This window comes from Hydra vulgaris, chromosome 07 (assembly GCF_038396675.1).
Source record: "Hydra vulgaris chromosome 07, alternate assembly HydraT2T_AEP".
Taxonomy (NCBI): Eukaryota; Metazoa; Cnidaria; class Hydrozoa; order Anthoathecata; family Hydridae; genus Hydra; species Hydra vulgaris.
Window position 1 is genome coordinate 31,367,960 of NC_088926.1, and position 7,041 is coordinate 31,375,000.

The following is a 7,041-nucleotide window of genomic DNA, read 5'->3' on the forward strand; positions in this document are numbered from 1 at the left end:
AATGTTTGAAAAAAATAAAGGCTTGGATCCAATGATTGGTAAAAAAGTAAGTGATATACAGATAAAGCGAAACACAGAAGATTTATTAAAAATATTAAAACCAATTGCAGCAGCTCTAGATAAGTTGCAAAGTGATCAAACAAAAATAAGTGACACTATTGAAATTTTAAAGATTTGATGAACAGTTTATCATTTTTATCAAACGAAAAAAAAAAAAATTGAATCTAGATACCTTCAGACTGTCAGTGATGCTCATTTCCTGGCAAACACACTAGATCATAGATATTTTGGATCTAATCTTTCTGAAAATGAAAATGAAGGTGCCATGAATTTTGCAGATAAAGAGTTCAAAAATTTGTTACCAATAATATTCAAATTAAAAGCCAAATCTGCTCCATTCGATAAAAGCTATTTGTATAGTGAATCTGTTTTAAAAAATTTATCACCAATAGAATGGTGGAAATCTCTAACAATTGTGGGTGGATATTGAAGGTTTATTAAACGCACCAGCTTCTAGTGCTGGAATCAAATTTTTTCAACTTTTTGTTCATTCTAAGTTAAGAAACCAATTGGGGCTAGAAAAAGCAGCAAAGCTTGTATTTATATTTAGAACATTAAATAATGATGTATTGAATAATTCTGATGAAATACAACAGTAATATTGATAAAGAATATATTTACTCAAATAAAATGCGTTATGCTTTTTTTTTAATTTAAAAGGATAACTAAATATGGCATTTGTTAATAAAAATCTAATTTAAACCAAAAAAACCATGGTTTTTTTGGTTTTCTTAAAAAAATCTATGGTTTTTGTTTTTTTTCAAAAAAACCGGTTTATTTGCAACCCTGACACAACATATGACTAAACAATAAATAAAAGTATTTTATTTAATACACATTTCATATATTAAATATTTACCTTTATTTGAAAAACCTATGGGTTCTATTTTTACGTTTACAAACTTACAAACATGTTATGGATTATGATTTTAAATACTACATGGATTATGATCTTCTAAAGAGGTCAAAATCCATATAAAGCTATATAAAATTGTATACAAAGTAATTATACTTTTGATTGACTCACTGGAAACATTATTGGAAGTAGTTTACTCATCAACTCAGCGAATATTCCTTCTGCATCTTTGAATTTATAAATTGTGTCAAATTCAATTCTTATCTGAAGTTAGAATGTAAGCATACCATTTTATATCAGGTATTTTTGTTTTATTACAAAAAAAAAAAGGTGGTAAGACACAAGTTTTTCACTTACAAACTCAATTTTTCGCAGCAAAGGAAACTTTTCTACTATCTAACTGAACCATTGCCTATAATATCCAATTCTTCTCTTCTACCAGAGTAAGACAATCTAAATGTTTTTTTGATCAAGACACAATCCTGTTTCTCCTTTGGTTTTTTTAACTCTTCATTAATAATCTTTTTGCAGTCAACTACGAATTCTCCAGTTTCTACATTCAATAACAGATATTGATATAACATAACAGCAATGAAATAAACAGTTTAAAAAATTAAAATAAATATAAGAGATCCAATTTATATATCCAAATGTGTGTGTGCATGTCAGTGCAGAACTCAATGCCTAATATAATCAATGTATTACCATAAGCTAAAAATAGATGTTAAGCAATTTACCCATGGCTGTTCTCCTGGAAACCCAATACATTATCATCAAATCGTTTTCTTTCATATTTAGCAAAAGCAAATCCATCAACTTCATTTTCTGTACACAACACACAGAATTAATTAGCCCAATATAAAAAAGTTCACAAAACATACAAACACACGGAAATACAACAAAAATTACACAACAAAGGCACACAAACATATTTAAAAACTAAGATATCCAACACTCTTCCACATTCATAAGCATAACATAGAACTGTCTATTATGTCTATAAAAAAAACTGAGGCCACTGGTAGTCAAGATTATGCGCATTGAGTGTGCAATACCTTGTTATATGAAAAAGTCCAACACATTAATTAATGAAATTTATCCAACTAGCATCATACTCTGGAATATAGACACCTATAATGAATGGCAATACAGTTCCAAGAGTTTGGATGCTGCAAATTGTCCACGAAGTCCACCCGATTCAATATCTTTTACTGTAATTAACTGTGGCTTGTCAGCAGCTTCCCTTCGAGAATATGGAAACTGTTTTAATTGTCTATTTAAAGAATCTAATTTGAAATATTTTTTATCAAAAATAAATTTTTTTAGCATGCTCAAACCTAATAATGCCTTCCAATAATATATGCATAGGATCATAAAGGCATTTAGTCAGTTTGAAATATGGAGTTTTAGCCAACATGCTATCACCATTAACTCCATATTTCTTTGACCAAAAGACTGCATCTTTCTTTCGACCAGTTCGCAGTAACAACTTCTGAACTCTGCTAGATATTCTTGTTCATCTCGCAATGAAAATTGAAAACTTGTATAACTAGTGTTCAGCTGATTTCTTTCTATTTCACAAGTACGACAAGGCTTTTGAGCAATAAAAAGCTATTATTGGTTTTTCTTTTTGTGACTTCCAATGATTGACAGCTTCAAAATCATCAGTAAACAAGACAAACAATAAACTGCAGAAACTCATGGTCTCTGACATATGAGCCATGAATAACATCAGTCATAGTAACTCCTAGATATAACTTTTGTTATTTTCACCAAATGTACATTCCATTTCTGGCAATTTTAAAAGTATTTGTAACTGCTTTATAAAAGGCTCAAAATACCCAAGAGCTTCTTTTTCTGAATCATAAACACCAATTTTTACAGATTCAGGTCTAATATAGCCAAATTCTTTAGCAAAAAATGCTTCTTGCAAGTAAGTTGCGTGCAAGCCATTAAAAACTTTTTCATTAAAACAACTTTGTAGCTCCTCGCTTATTTCACATATTTCTGTTTCCAATTTTTGCTTTAAACTTAAAATTTTATTATGCCACAGCTCATTAATTAAGATAACAATATCATTGAGGGCTGAGGATGTCAACCTGTGACAACATTTTAATTTAAGCAGCATGCCCCCTTCGAAATTTCTTTTGTCCAATAGTTTATCCCCACAATCATTTTCAATATTTCTGGAGAGCAGAAACTTTCAATACCAATTTTTTCCATTTCAAGAACTGAAGTATGATTTCTTTCGCAGTGACTTTCTAAAGAAAAAAATTTTAAAATAACGCACCACATCCAACAACATTACAGTATAGTTTAAAATTTTTTGCATCTCGGTGACGCCTAATCACATGTGTAAGTAATTACTGATGTGTGTTGGCAAAATAAGGCCACATATTGCAATGATGCATCATTATTGTTTTAATGGTAACTAAAATAGTTAAAAATATAGTTAATTTAAATCATACCATAAAAATCTGAACAACAGCTTCAGAAAAACCATAGTGTTGAAGCCACAATTTTACATCATCGACTGTATCATTTTTCCAAAATCTACTATTTATAATATACTTAAAAGAAAAGGGAACAATATAGGACCAAAAAGAAAAGTTGGAAGTGGTCGTAAAGCAATAAAGATGCCTGCAAAAGAGATAAAGCGCCTTAAAAAATCGATTGATCAAAAGGGTGGCATTTCACAGCGTGGTCTTGCAAAACGATTTCATGTATCACAACCGTACATATGCAAAATTATTCACCAAGAACTAGCATTCGTTATCGTAAAAAACTGAAACGCCAAAAAGAACACCGGCTCAAAAAGTAGCTGTTCGTTCAAAGTGCCGCAGGTTGGTTTTGATTTTTCGGAAAAGAATTGTTATTATTGACAATGAATCGTATTTTTATTTGAGCAAAACTAATATTTCTGGAAATGCCAAAATTTCTTGTTTAGATTGCATTCTCTACAAAGGGAATCTCTCAGCAGAATACTGCTCAGTCAGGTCAAGCAGTCAATGAAGATGTCTACATTTTAAAAAGTGTTGTTAGATTTGAGAAACTCATTGAAAATTATCATAAAAATGACAATATTATTTTTTAGCCTGATCTAGCTTCGTCGCATTATTCACATAAACTACAAAGTTATCTTAAAGCAAAAAATATTAAATTTGTACCAAAAGAGCATAATCCTGCTTATGTGCCAGAATTACGTCCAATTAAAGATTTTTGGTCTGAACTTAAGAGATTAGTGTACAACAAAAACTGGCAAGCTGAAAACCTAGGCAAACTTAGAAAGAAATTGAAAAGCAGATAGCGTTTTCAATTAAAAGAATCAACATAGAACGTGTATATCGGTTTGCTGCCACCACATTTACAAGAGTAGACACTGTTCGTCGTCATGGCATGAAAAACTTATAAATCTATTTATTGTTATTATTTAGATGTTTTTTGTTATTATACTTTTCAAATTGTTAAAAAAGATGACTCTGTTAAAAAGATATACCGTTTCTAATTTTGTCCAGATTTTTTAGTTTAGTTATCACATGTTAGTAAAACGAGTTATCATAGATAATTAAAAAGAAACTGAGGATTTGGAATTTTGTAGATATTTATTAATTACTATAATTCTCTTTGCAATTTTCTTATCTTTAATTTTTTTTAATGTAGTAGAACAACAATACTTCAAGATCGACATTCATATGATGTTTATTATGCCTTAAAGTAAAAAAAAAGCCTGAACTAGGGTTTCTAACAACTGTTAACAGAAACCGTAAAACGTATTTTTTAGCCAAAATCGGGAAAACAGGAAACTGCTGTATTTTTGCTACCCGTTTTGCTTGTTCTTGATTTCTATCGAAATATTTTTTTCTAACAGGAAATTAAAAAAAAAAATTTTATTAATTTAAAACAACAGTTTGATTTTTGAACAATTTTCGGATTTTTAATATGGAACAAAGTATTAATTTATGAATTAAACATAAAAAAAATTTGTTTTGTTAAGTGAGTGTAATGATTGTTACGAAGTCAACTCCGTATGGACAATAATTTGTAATACTCGTTTAGAATAATAATTAAAGGTTGCAACACAAGCATTTCCCTTTAGAAAAGTTTATATGAATTTAAATGAATTTAAATGAATCCCTTTATATGAAAAACTCTATAATGATTGCAATAATGAAAAGCAACGCTATAATTATTGCAATAATGAAAAGCAACGCTATAATGATTGCAATTATGAAAAGCAACTTTATAATGATTGCAATTATATATGCAGCTCTATAATGATTGCAATAATTTAAATGAATCCCTTTATATGAAAAACTCTATAATGATTGCAAAACTATTCCCTTAAGAGATTCATTCCGCACGAGGAGTTCTCGCACGAATGGAATAAAACCCTTAGCGCTAAATTCAACAGAGTTAGAACAACGATACGAAAAACTACGCATAGTTTTTAACATAATATAGTTACTTGTAATAGTTTAATATAATATAGAAATAAATGTTAAACAAAACATAATACTGATTCTCTTTCCTATAAATAAGATTACAAAACATAACAATAAGGTTAAGTTGTTGATATTATTGACTTAACTAACTGAATTTGTGATTAATTATTTCAACATTTCGCTAGAAAGTAGATGCTATTCTTATTATGAAGAATATTTATAATATATGTATATATAATGTACACCTTAATCAATAGAGATGTCATCTGTGTCGGAGTTTGCAACAAAATGAAAAAATCCTGTGACTAAGGATATGGAAGGAGTTTGCAATCACTGCAATTATGTCATTAAGTGCTCTGGAGGATCTACCATGAGCTTAAAGGCTTACTTAAAATTGAAGCATGGGATTGATTGGACTTAAAATGAAAAAATTCCTCCTGAAAAAGTTGCAGCAGAAAAGAAACCTAAAACAATGCTTGATTTTGTTCAACGTAAGAGCCTAAATGAAATAGTTTCTGACATGGCCACAGACGGAATATCCATTAGAGCCATCTCCAGAAATCTGCATTGTAGTGAAAAATATAAAACATACAAATTTGGATTAGTTCGCATCTTTGGTTTGTGCAATGCTGAAGCAATCGTTGAAAAAATATCAAATCACTTAAAAAGTTTTTCAATTGAGTTTGAAAAAGATTTGGTAGGATTAACACAAAATGGTGCAGCAATCAACAAGAAATATATGAAAGTTATCAAGATTATTGACCAGCATTGCATTAATCATGGCATTTACTTGTGAGTAACTGACACTTTGTATAAGAAAAACGACTGAATTAGTTAAAGTGAGTTAAAATTGGACTCTGATGATAAAGATTTTAAAGCTTTGTTGATGTTGCAAACTGCCATGGAGCCAATCAAGATTGCTGTTGAGACACTGAGTTGTGAGAGTTCAATACTTTTGACAGCTGATACTGTTATTGGGTTTATCTGGAAAAACTTTTGAATTTAAATAACAACATTGGGAAGGAATTATATGGAAGTCTCAAGAAGCGAACAAGTGACCCAGCAAACATGTCAGCGTTGAATCAACGTTGAAAACCGGTCGCAGCGTAGAAAAAGCGTTACAGTCACAAAAACAACGCGCTTTCAACGTTGAATCAATGTTTGTTATTGTATACTAAATCGCGGTAAATTTAAACGTTGAATAAGCGTTGAAATTGTAACGTAATTTAGCTTCTCAAAAAAAGACGTTTATTCAACGTGGAATCAACTTACGCAAAAAGCCATTTTAAAGACGATTCAAAATCTATGCTTCGTCAACGTTAAAAATAAACCGCTTTTTAAACGTCACATTTTCAACGTTGAATAAGCGTAAAAATATCAACTTATATTATCTTCTCAAAAAACCCCGTTTATTCGACGTTGAATAAAAGTACGCAAATAATCACTGTAAAAACGTCGCAAAGTTGAAGGTTTATCAACGTTAGACATTAGCTGCTTTTTCAACGTATTTAAGCTATTTATGAAACAACGCTTATTCAACGTTACATATACCAACGTTGAAAATGTGGTAGTTAAAAAACGTTGAAAAAGTGTTATTTTGCCAACGTTAATTAAACGTTGTTTTGACAACGTTGAGGAAGTGACACATTGAAAAATATTGTCTCATTAACTAGCCATTACAAA

The 7,041-nt window shown here is 30.0% G+C and overlaps 1 protein-coding gene and 1 long non-coding RNA gene across 3 annotated transcripts in view; both read left to right on the forward strand.

Annotated features, from left to right (window-relative positions):
* LOC101237339 (receptor-type tyrosine-protein phosphatase delta) overlaps positions 1-7,041 on the forward strand; it is a 544,974-nt gene that overhangs the window by 96,671 nt on the left and 441,262 nt on the right. The window lies entirely within an intron of this gene.
* The window catches only part of LOC136082154 (uncharacterized), a 7,699-nt gene continuing 7,500 nt past the window's right edge, over positions 6,843-7,041 (forward strand). The window contains exon 1 of one of the 2 annotated variants that reach the window (XR_010639440.1): positions 6,843-7,041. This exon is cut by the window's right edge and continues 54 nt beyond it. This is a non-coding gene — a long non-coding RNA (uncharacterized LOC136082154). The other variant, XR_010639439.1, reaches the window with a different exon arrangement.